The following is a 12,463-nucleotide window of genomic DNA, read 5'->3' on the forward strand; positions in this document are numbered from 1 at the left end:
TACAACCCCAAATCCAGAACTCTCAGGCAAAGGAGAAAATAATTGAAAATGTCCAAAAAAGAAATAATTCAAATATCATGGAGCCACATTCAGGATCATAAAAGATTTAGCAGCTACTACTATAAAGGAGTAGAGGACTTGGAATATGATATTCTTGAAGACAAAGGAGCTAGTATTACAACTAAAAATAACCTACCCAGCAAAATGAAGTATAATCCTCAAAGGGGAAAATGAATATTTAATGAAATAGAAAATTTTAAGTATTTTTAATGAAAATACCAGAACTGAATAGAAAATTTGACATTCAAACACAAGACTCAAAAGAAACACAAAAAGGTAAACATTAGTCAGAAATCATAAGGGACTAAACAAGAGTAACCTGTTTACATTCTTATGTGGGTAGATTATATATATGTATATATGTGTATGTATATACATACAAATACACATACATATATAGATATACACACATATATAGATACACACACACACACACATATATATATATATATACCAATATATGTATATATACACATACATATGATACCTTAGACCTTTATAATAACTAGGGATGTTAAAGGTAGTTGTTAAGGGCTAAAATTCTTGCTAGTCTGTCTAAAATATCTAATGAGTGGTCGCCAATCAATTACAAGCTTTAGCAAGAGTTAGACTTTTAAGCATTTATTAAGGAGAATAAGAATTTGGTAAAGAGAGAGAGAAAGGCCTAGATTCCTATCTATTAAAGGGAGAGCACATTTCTAGCTCCCTTCTCCGCCAGCGTCCTCAGGAAAGAGACCCAGAGTCAGCGCCAGTCTCTTCCTTCCTCCTCCCACTAGTCTGCGTCACTTCCTCCCCGCCAAAGAAAAGACTCCTGGTCTTGCCCTCAAAGACCTTCGCTTCATGGGCAGAACTCTTCTACAGTAAGTATCCAGCAGGTGGCGTCATTCCAATCGTTACACAGTCTACTTACACAAAAGGCATGAGTGCGATTCTGTCATGTTGGGATGATCTCAAAAGAAGAATGGAAGGGTGAGAAAGAAGGATGAATTGGGGTTGGGGGGGAGGAGAGGAAGAATGGAGGAAATTATTTCACTCAAGTTCTAAAAATATACCAGAAAGAACAATATTAAAGAAAATCAAAGAAAAATAGCCATAAACTCCTCCATTCAGTCCAGAACAGCATAAAAAGACTGCAGAAACCTCCAGAGGAGAAGAGGCAGAAGCCACAGTACCCAGAAACCTGGGACTGAGCCATAGGAAGAGTCAAGGTCAGTAGAGTGTCCAAGGCATTATATCAATCAGGAAATCTTTTCTGGACCCAAAACAGGATACCGGTCTATCACAGCAGGTGGGTAGCAAAGCACTTGGAATATTACAGGAAGCTTGCTACTAGCTCATTCAGCAACATTTCCTGAGGGCCTATCAGGATCACACCAAGGGATGTAGCAAACTCTAAATTAGGTATTATACAAGGAGGAGATAGAGAAGACAAACCTAAAATCTGAGTTGAGCCATCAGGAGACTCATCAAGAAGTCAAAGATTTCTGCAGAGAGTGAGGCCTCCTCTTAGTTACCACATACCACTGGAGGCAGTGGGATCCAGACTATAGAAGGGAGAGGATGAAGAAAGGCCTGACTAACTCATTTAAGAGAAAAAGAAGGAACAGAGTCTGCCCCAAGCACAACTTCCTTTTCTCCTTTTTTCCCCCTGTTGTATTGTAATTTTATTTATTTTGTAAGCATTTCTCAATTACTTTTTTTTTTTTTGGTGAGGCAATTGGGGTTAAGTGACTTGCCCAGAGTCACACAGCTAGTGTCAATTGTCTGAGGCCGGATTTGAACTCAGGTACTCCTGACTCCAGGGCCAGTGCTCTATCCACTGTGCCACCTAGCTGCCCCTCTCAATTACTTTTAAAAATTACAAATTTCAGTGATAAATTACATGATAAAATTTTTTTAACATTTAAAAAAAAAGTTTTGAATTCCAAATTCTATCCCTCCTTCCCTTCCCTCCCCCCTCCCTGAGATGGTAAGCAATCAGATATAGGTTATATATGTGGAATCATATAAAATATTTCCATATTAGTCATTTTGTACAAGAAGACTTATATTAAAAAAGAATGAAAGAAAGTGAAAAATAGCATGCTTCAGTTGTATTCAGACAATATCAGTTCTTTCTCTGGAGGTGGATAGTATGCTTCATCATTAATTCTTTGAAATTGTCTTGGATCATTGTATTGCCAGGAATAGGTAAGTCATTTACAGTTCTTCCTTGTACAATCCTGCTGTTACTATGTATAATGTTATCCTGGTTCTGTTCACTTAACTTTGCATCAGTTAATGTAATTCTTTCCAGGTTTTTCTGAAATCATTTTTCTTATCCTTTCTTGTAGTACAATAATACTGTTTCACAATATGTTTCACCATAGCTTGTTTAACCATTTCCCAGTTGATGGGTATCGTCTTGCTCTCCAATTCTTAGCCACTAGAAAAAGAACAGATATAAATATTTTTGTATAAATAGGTACTTTCCCCTTTTTTATGTCCTTGGGAACAGACCTAGTAATTGTATTACTGGATCAAAGGGTATGCAAGTTGGACTGGAATTGTAAGCAAAATCTCTAACCAGGAGGTCGGCCCTGAACTGGAACCTGAAAGAAGGGAAGGTAATGCTCAAAGATAGTAGTGAACTTCAGTGGCATTAATTTCCCTGATTGTCAGTCTGTTAACCATTGCATATTGCTAATTAAATACACATAAATATGACTCCTATGGAACAGTGGGGTCTAGTGGTATCAAGAGTAAGGTTAATTAATGGGAGATAAAATTGGAAAAATGGGGTCAGTCAGATTGTGCAGGGCATTGAATGCTAACTAAATTCAGGAATCTAAGTTTTATTGTGGAATCAATAAGGAGATCTTGAAAGTTTTTGAGGAGGGAAGTGATAGGCAGATTCATCTGGTCTTGGTGAGAAGAAACTGGAACCCTTCCACCATTATAATACCTAAAGTCCTCAGCATACCAGTTGGACCGTCACCATATATGATGTCAAACTAGTTCCCTTACAATGCAGGGCACAGTTTCAGGGTTCATATGAAGTGTTGAAATAAAATAACCAGAAAGTCAGACAAGGAATCCTTTGTCGTCGTTCTGTGCTTTGTAATTAATTCACATGATTTCGCTCATGCAGGGAAGCCTGTTGTAAGTTTTTCAGTTATAGCAATGTTGGTGTTTTCTTAATGATAGGGGTAAACAAGCATTTTGATCTCTACAGTAATAACAATAACACTGCCAATAACATCCCATATTTGAAAAACATTTGACAACATCTACCTTCCTTTCCCCATTTGAGTTGTACAACATCCCTCGGAGGTAGAATAGCTACTATCCATTTTACAAATGAGGAAACTGAGGCTGCCAAAGATTAAGTGACTTGCTTAAGGTGGCATGGCCAGTAAGTGGCAACCCTGGAATGAGAATGCAAGACTTCTGTTTGTCTGAGTATTCCTTGAGATACTCTTCAGAAGACTTTTCCCCCACCCATCAATTTCTTTGTTGGTTTTGTTTGAAAGCCAACAATGAGGTGGCAGGGGAAGGCGGCGCTATCTTTGAGTCATGAACTACGGTGACTGTCTTATTTAGGATAGGGCAAGCTTGATTTATGTCAGGCTTGACTGAGGCCCAATGTGACCGTTCCTTGCTATGGCAACCTACATTCTGAATTATTCAAACTCAGGCCATTTTAGTTTAGTTTCCAAATTTATTGCCCCATTACCAGCTCTCTGTTGCTCATGTCCTATTCGGATGAGTCACTCTGACCTAGAGAATTGATCTTCGCTCTAAATTAGCTAAGACCTTGAGACATTGCTAGCTACCATATTTGCAGCTGGAGCTGGGGCTGGGGTTGCAGTATTGTGACTCGTGATTTGGAGAGAGCTGGCTAAGGTCCCTGGCCATCTCATTATCATTCAATATATAAAATAGGATGAAGTGAGAGAGGCTCTGTTTGGTCCCTTATTAAAGGACCTAAGCTGGTTCTTTCAAACTGCACTATCACCTACCTCAATCTTCATTCCAAGGAATCCTTTTAAATAGCCACCCGTATTGCAACCTGTTAAAATGGGCTTAACTATCATTCATCCCATGGTATAAATACCATCATTGCTCTTAGCTGGGAGGAAAAAATGGTTTTTGATACAAACCAGCCATGAACTGTTCTTTGCAGTGATCTTTGATTTCTCCCTACCATGGCTGAGATAGTGAAGAGAACTTCATTTAGAGTCAGAGGGGTGATGTTCAAATCCTGGCTCTGCTACTTGTAGCATATATAACCTTGAACAACTCACTTAAAACTGTTTTTCTGTCTCAATTTCCCCAACTGTAAAATGAGAAGTTCCTTTCTAGGCCTGAAACTCTGGTCTTATAACCAAATCTGTTGATTATTCCTTCTAACATCTCTTACAGGCTGCTAGGAGATTAATTGAATCTTACATTTTAAAGTATTTTCAACGCTCTCTGGAGTAATTCAGGAGTGTAAGGTTTATTTTTTTTTAATTAGCACAAAACTTCAAAAGCCACATCTAAAGAGATGAAAAAATTTAGTCATGTCTTGCAAGCAGAAGTCTAAATTATGTCTCATCTTGGGGGTGACCCAGATGTTTACACCATAAAGACTCTCTTCTTTTCCCTTTTCTTTCCAACACTACCACAAGGCAAGAGCTGCCTCAGAGTAAATGCAACAGTGGCATCCTGTGGCCCTTCCAGTGAATGACAGGCATGCATCAAAATTGCTGCTTTGTGGACGGCTAGCTCTGGGGCGACTGTGCCTGTGTCACCAGCATTCAAGCCCCTTAGAAGCCAGGAGGCATCTCACAGGGTGGTGGTGCAGTGGATAGAGTGTTGGACTTGGAGACAGAAAGACCTGAGTTTAAATTCTGCCATATATATATATATATTTTTTTTTTTAAGTGAGGCAATTGGGGTTAAGTGACTTGCCCAGGGCCACACAGCTAGTAAGTGTTAAGTGTCTGAGGCCGGATTTGAACTCAGGTACTCCTGACTCCAGGGCCGGTGCTCTATCCACTGCGCCATCTAGCTGCCCCTGCCTTAGATATTTTTGAGCACTGTGATCCTAGTCAGGTCACTTACCCACTCCTAACCTTTAATTTTTCATTTAAAAAATGAGAATAATAATAGCAATTACCTCACAGGATTGTTGTAAGGATCAAAGGAGATACTATTTGTAAAATGCTCTATAAACCCCAAATGCCAAATGCAAGCTATTATTATCATTATCTGACCTCATAGCACTGTGTGTGTATATTACAATTTACATGTTAGTTTATTATGTATTATTATGTATGTGTGTGTGTGTGTGTGTATATTACAATTTACATGTTAGTTTATTATGTATTTTCCTTAGCCCCTCTATTTGATTGTAAGCATCCTGAAAGCAGGGACTATATTCTCTTCACTTGGTAGGTGCATATCTATATCTACATCTATCCTTCTAAATCATCTCTTTCTCCCTTTCTTATTTATATACACACACAACCTGTATATCATTCATACATACTTGCTTGCTTTTTGTCTCCCCCATTAGGCTGTGAACTTCTTGAGGATAGGGACCATCTTTTGCCTGTTTTTGTATCCTTGGCACTTAACACAGTGCCTGACACATAGTAGGTGCCTAATACATGTTTACTGACTATTGACTATTAACTTTAAACATTAAAGGGGGGAAAAGGGAGGAGTCATTCACATATCTTCATTTCTCCCTTACTTCCTACATCATTTTTCGGGGATATGCTTGGGTTGTTGTGGAATTTTAGTCTGATTTTAGTTAGATATCCAGGATATTTGAGATGGTGAGATTTGAGGTTTAATTGCTCCATTTCCAAACATCTCCTGTCACTCCCCTTAGAAAATTATCTGCTCTAGCCAGAAGCATCTATTTATTGTCTGTTTATAGAATAATTTACAGTCCTAACTCTCCCAAAACTTATAGTTTACCAAGGGAGATGAAACATGCACACAAATAAGCATGATGATACAAGGCAGCACATAGGCATTTATCAGATGTTATGTTCTGTTACTCTTAGTTGGATGGGCTTGTTTGAGAGTGCCACCCCCAAACTCAATCTGTAACCTACCTTTTGGTGTGATTTTGTTCTTGACTCTGGAGCAACACTATAACCTAATTGTGGACCACACAAGCTCTGGTACTCAAGATCACTCCTCCCAGAAAACTGGCAAAGAGACCCAAATACAAACATAGAGACAGAAAGCATTGAAATAAATGATGTCATTCTGGACCCTGGGCTATTCCCATAAGATGCACCTGGCCTCTGTCAATCAGTTAGTAGACATTTATTAAGCACTTACTGTATGTCAAGCACTGTGCCACATTCTGGGGATAAAAGGGAAGGTAAAAAAGTCTCTGCCCTTAAGGAGCTCCCAATTTAATAGTAGAGACAACATACAGGCAACTATATATGCAAGATAAATTGGAGATAATTGACAGAGGGAAGGCACTGGAATTAAGAGGGATCAGGAAAGGCTTCTTGTAGAAGGTATAATTTTACCTTGGACTTGAAGGAATCCAGGGAAGCCAGGCTATGGAGATGAGAAGTTGCATTCTAAGCATGAGGGAGAGAGCCAGTGAAAATGCCTGGAGTTAGGAAATAGAATGTCTTGTTCCAAGAACAATAAGGAAGCCAATGTTACTGGATCTCCGAGTACATAGAGGGGGGTGGGTGAGGCAGTATAATTGTATAGGAAAACTGGAAAGAGGTGTGTGTGTGTGTGTGTGTGTGTGTGTGTGTGTGTGTGTGTGTGTTATGAAGAACACTGAATGTCAGAGTACTTTCTACTTCATTCTGGAGGTGATAGGGAGCCACTGGAGTTTACTGAGTAAGGGGAATAACACGGTCAGGCTTGTGCTTTAGGAAAATCACTTTGACAGCTGAGTAGAGGATAAACTGGGGCGGTAGAGACTTGTGGCAGGTGGGTCCAGAATTCTTTCAGATGAACTGTGCTCCCATCTAATCCAGCAGTGAGGTGATGAAGACCCACGACAGAGTAGTGGGAAGTGTCAGGGAAGGTCATGTATTCAAGAGATATTACAAAAGTAAAATTGACAGGCCTTGGCAACAGATTGGATATGTGCATATGAGAAAGAGTGAGGAGTCCAGGATAAGCCTGAGGTTGTGAGCCTGGGGGACCGGGAGGATATGGTATCCTCAACAGTAATAGGCAAGTTTGAAATGGGGTCGGGGAGAAACTTGAGGGAGAGAAGGAAATGAGTTCAGTTTTGGACATGTTAAGTTTAAGATGTCTATGGGACATCTAGTTCAAGAAGTCCAATGGGCAGTTCAAGATGGAAGACTACAAGTAAGCAGAGAAATTAGGGCTGGATGAGAAGATTTGAGAATCATGGGAGAAGAGATGAAAATTTAATTCATAGGAGCTGATGGAGATCCCTAAGTAAAATAGTATAGAGGAATTAGAGAAGAGGGTCTAGGATAGAGCCCTGTGGAACACTCATTATCATTGGGCATGACCTGGATGAACATTCAGCCAAGAAGACTGAGAAGGAATGGTTGGACAGGTAAGAGAGCCAGAAGAGATTAGTGTCCCAAAAATCTAGAGAGAAGATACTAAGGAGAAAAGGGATGGAAATTGAGAAGAGGTCATTAGATTCATCAATTAAGAGATTGTTAATAGCTTTGGAGTGAATAGTTTTGGTTCAGTGATGAAGCTGGAAGTCAGATTGTAGAGGGTTAACAAGTGAATAGGAAGAAAGGAAGTGGAGAAACATGTTATAGATGGCATTCTCAAGGATTTTAGCCACAAAAGGTTAGAGAGATAGGGGATGATAGTTAGAAGGAATGGACAGATTGAAGATTTTTTGAGGATGGGAGTAATGTGGGCGTGCTTGTAGTGAGTAAGGAAATAGCCAGGAGAGATTGAAGATAAATGAGAGAGAATGGAGATGATAGAGGGAGAAATCTGTTGGTGAAGACAGGACAAAACAGGACCACTTGTTCATGTAGAGGGATTATCCTTGGCAAGGAGAAGGGCTACCTCTTCATGTGAGATAAAGGTGAAGGAGGACACAGTGAGAGAAGGCATCTAGGTGATGTGAGATGAGGAAGAGAGGAGGAGAGGAAATTCTTGGCAAATGGCCTCAATCTTTTCAGGAAAATGAGGGAATATTCTCAGCTGAGAGGCTGGGGGAGAGGGAGCTAAGGGAGATTTCAGGAAAGATGAAAATGTTTGGAAGAACCACTGCGGTGAGTGGGATAGTAGGTGAATTAGGGAGGTATAAAAGTATAGTCTTGTAGAAATGAGGTCTCACTTGAGGTTATGTGATGTGTATAGTTACACATGTACTACTGTAGGAGCTAAGTCAGTAGAAGGTGAAAATGATCCAAGTTTGAGACTTTGCAGTGATATGATAAAGTGACAAGGGACTCAAGAGAAGAGGAGAGTGTAGAGCTTAACCAACTCACCGAGGCATCAAGATGGGGAAAGGAGAAGAACAGAGGTGGTTTTCTTGGAGAGAAATAAGGGGTGGAGGGATGGGAGATCACAATATGGACAAAGATAGGGTCTGCAAAGCAGAGGGAAAGGTGAAATGACAATAGATAATGATCAGATAAGGGAATTTCAGAGTTCATGAACATGGAAGTGGTACATTTGTGGGTGATGGCGAGACCAAGTTTATGCCCATCTTTGTGTGTGGCTGAGATGGGGTGGAGGAGTAAGTCATGTGAAATATGTGATTTGAGGAACTTGGAGATTATGGTGTTTGAGGAAGTATCAATATGTATGTTGAAGTTCCCTAGTATGAGGGCAGGAAGGCAGGAGGCATCCACCATCCACTCAGTGGATAGAACCCTAAGCCTTGAGATAAGAAGACCTGAGTTCAAATCTGACCTCATATACTTACTTAGCTATATGACTCTGGGCAAGTCACTTAACCTGTTTCTACTATTAACCTCTTAATCTGCTGGAGAAGGAAATGGCAAACCACTCTAGTATTCTTGCTAAGAAAACCCCATGGACAGTACTGGTGTGCTGTGGTCCATGGAGTTATGAAGAATCAGACACAACTGAATGACTGAACAATGAGGGCAGGAGTTGAGGAGGAGAGAAAGATTGTTAGCCTGTTACATAACTTCTTGAGAAAAGAAGCTCTGATTGGTTTTTTGTTTTTGTTTTTTTGTTTTTTGTGAGGCAATTGGGGTTAAGTGACTTGCCCAGGGTCACACAGCCAGTAAGTGTTAAGTGTCTGAGGCCGGATTTGAACTCAGGTCTTCCTGAATCCAGGGCCAGTGCTCTATCCACTGCGCCATCTAGCTGCCCCTCTCATTGTTTTTTTAAATCATAAAAGTATTTTATTATTTTCCAATTACATGTAAAGATAGTTTTCAACAGTTGTTTTCATAAGATTTTTAGTTCCAAATTTTTTCCCCTCACCTTCTTCCTTCCCTTCCCCCTCCCCACGACAGAAAACAATCTGATATAGGTTATATATGTACAATCACATTAAACATATTTCTGCATTAGGTTGTGAAAGAAGAATAAGAACAAAAGGGAAAAACCTCAAAAATTAAAAAAAAAAGTAGAAACAGTATGGTTCAATCTGCTTTCAGAATCCACAGTTCTTTTGTTCTGGATGTGGAGAGCATTTTGCATCATGAATTCTTTGAAATTGTCTTGGATCATTGTACTTCTGAGAAGAGAGAAGCTCTGATTTTTTTTTTCGGGGAAATGAGGGTTAAGTGACTTGCCCAGGGTCACACAGCTAGTAAGTGTCAAGTGTCTGAGCCCAGATTTGAACTCAGGTCCTCCTGAATCCTGTGATAAAATAATGGGATTTAATAGATATTCGAAGGCCCGCCTGGAGATTAATCTAAACTGATTGAATTAAGTGAGAGTGATTGACTGCTGATTAGCCTACTTCAAGTTAACTAGATTATAAGCACACCTGGCTAGCCCTTAAGAAGGTATTGTTCTCAGAAGCTAAAGACTTTGAACTTAACTCAAGACCACCTTCAAGTCCTGTGAACCAATGGATTTGGATGACACCTACCAATCAGCTTGAAGCAGTGTGTAAGGACCTCCTCTGCTCTGGACATATAAAAAGTTTCCACACTCAGTTTGCTGGGGAATTTGTGATTGAAGCAGGCTCCTGATGGAGGACTTGAGGAAGAACCCAACCAGGCTGGAACTCTAGGTTAGATAGGCCTTTTCTTAACTTTCTGAACTCCATGTGAATACCTGGTATACTTTAATAAATGTTGAATGCCCAAAGACTGGTGCTAAAGCTTCTCATTTAAGGCGACCACACATTTAGATTTTGAACAACACAATCCAGAGCTGGTGCTTTATCCACTGCATCACCCAGCTGCCCCCAGAAGTTCTGATTCTTAAGAAGTTTTTCATTATATCACGTCTAAATTTGCCTCTTTACAACTGCCACCTGTTGTTCCTAGCACTGTTTTCTGGGGTCAAGAAGCAAAGGTCTAAACAAAAAAAAATTTTTTTAAAGAAGCAAAGGTCTAATTCTCCCTTCTGAACATTTGAAGGCAGCTATCATGTTCCCCTAAGTTTTTCTCTTCTTCAGGTTAAATCTCCCCAGGTCTTTTAGCTAATCCTCCTATGGCATAGGTTTGGGGGACATGTCTTGATTTTAGTTGCCTTCCTTGGGCCACTCTGTCATACATATCCAAGTCCTTCTTAAAATGATGTGTCCAGAATGGAAAACAATATTCAAAATGTGGTCTGACCAGTGGAGAAACAGAGGATCATCTTCCTAGTTCTGGATACTATGCCTCTCTCAATTCAATCTAAAACTGCATTATCTTTCTTTGTCTTCTTATCAAACTGTTGACTTCTATTGAGTTCTTAGTCTAATATCCCCAGAATTTTTCCAGAGGGACTATGCTCTGATCTTGTCCTAGTGAAACTGATTTTTTTAGCCCACGTGTAAGACTTTACATTTATTCCCATCAGAGGTCATTCTGTGAGCTCCTTCTTCTCCCCTTGTCTATAACTCAAAACCCTTTAACTTCATTACCACTCTTTCCTTGTTTGCTCTAGTTTCTGATGAAGAGAACTCTTCCCCTAACCAAGACCACCCATCCTCCTTGCACCCTTGATCCCATCTCCTTTCATCTCTTCTGGCATCTTATCCCTGTAATCATCCCCTCCCTGTAATTTTTAAACTCTCCTTACCTATCAGCAACTTCTCTGCTTCATCATATGCCCACATCTCTCCTATCCTTAAAATGCCTTTACTAAGCCCTATCATTCTTCAAGCTATAGAACTTTATTTTTCCTTCCTTTCACAGACAAGCTCCTAGAAAAACAAAAGATATCTCTACATCCATTGCTTCTATTTTCTTTCCCTTCAATCACTTCTTGGCCCCTTGCAATCTGGTTTCTAACTTCATCACTCACTGAAACTGCCTGTCTCTAAGGTTACCAATGATCTCTTGTTTCTGTTTTGTTTTTTGGTGGGGCAATGGGGGTTAAGTCACACAGCTAGTGAGTGTCAAGTGCCTGAGCTCAGATTCGAACTCAGGTCCTCCTGAATCCAGGACTGGTGCTTCATCCACTGTACTACCTAGCTGCCCACCAATGATCTCTTAATTGCCAAATCCTACGGACTTCTGTGTTTTCATCCTTTTGACCTCTATGTCTCATTTGACACTGTGGACCACCTAGTCTCTCATAGATACTTCCACCTTCCTCCTCCTTCCTCCTCTTCATTTCCCTCCTACCTTTCTGGCTATTTCGTCTGTCTTCATTGCTGAATCATCACTCATTACCCTGCCTCCTATTGTGGTTGTAGCCCAGGGCTCTGTCCTGGGTCCTCTTCTCCTTTTACAATTTCTCTTGTTGAATCCATCAGTTTCAAAAGGTCTAAGTGACTCCCAGACCTATATATTCACAGAATCATAGAAACATAAACTTTTTTTTCTTTTTTTTTGTGGGGCAATGAGGATTAAGTGACTTGCCCAGGGTTACACAGCTAGTAAGTGTCAAGTTTCTGAGGCTGGACTTGAACACAGGTCCTCCTGAATCCAGGGCCAATGCGCTATCTACTGTGCTGCCTAGCTGCCCCAACATAAACTTTTAAAGGTGCAAGGGGCCTCAGTATCAATCTAGTCTAACCCACACCTCCAAAAAATGACATCCATCATTTTAACATTACTATGACATTGCCATTTAGTCTTTGGGAAGTCAATGGGACCTCCAGTGAGGGGGAGCCCCCTCCTTTCTGAAGTAACCCTAATCTGTCCTTCCCTTTAGTCCTATATTGCCAACCACCTACTGAACTAACTGCACATTTCATAGGAATACCAAACTTAGCATATACAAACCAGAACTCATTATCATTTACCCCAAACCTTCCCCTCTTCCTAACTTCTCTATTTCTGTCGAGAGTGCT

Source organism: Dromiciops gliroides, chromosome 1, assembly GCF_019393635.1.
Source record: "Dromiciops gliroides isolate mDroGli1 chromosome 1, mDroGli1.pri, whole genome shotgun sequence".
NCBI classification, from domain to species: Eukaryota; Metazoa; Chordata; class Mammalia; order Microbiotheria; family Microbiotheriidae; genus Dromiciops; species Dromiciops gliroides.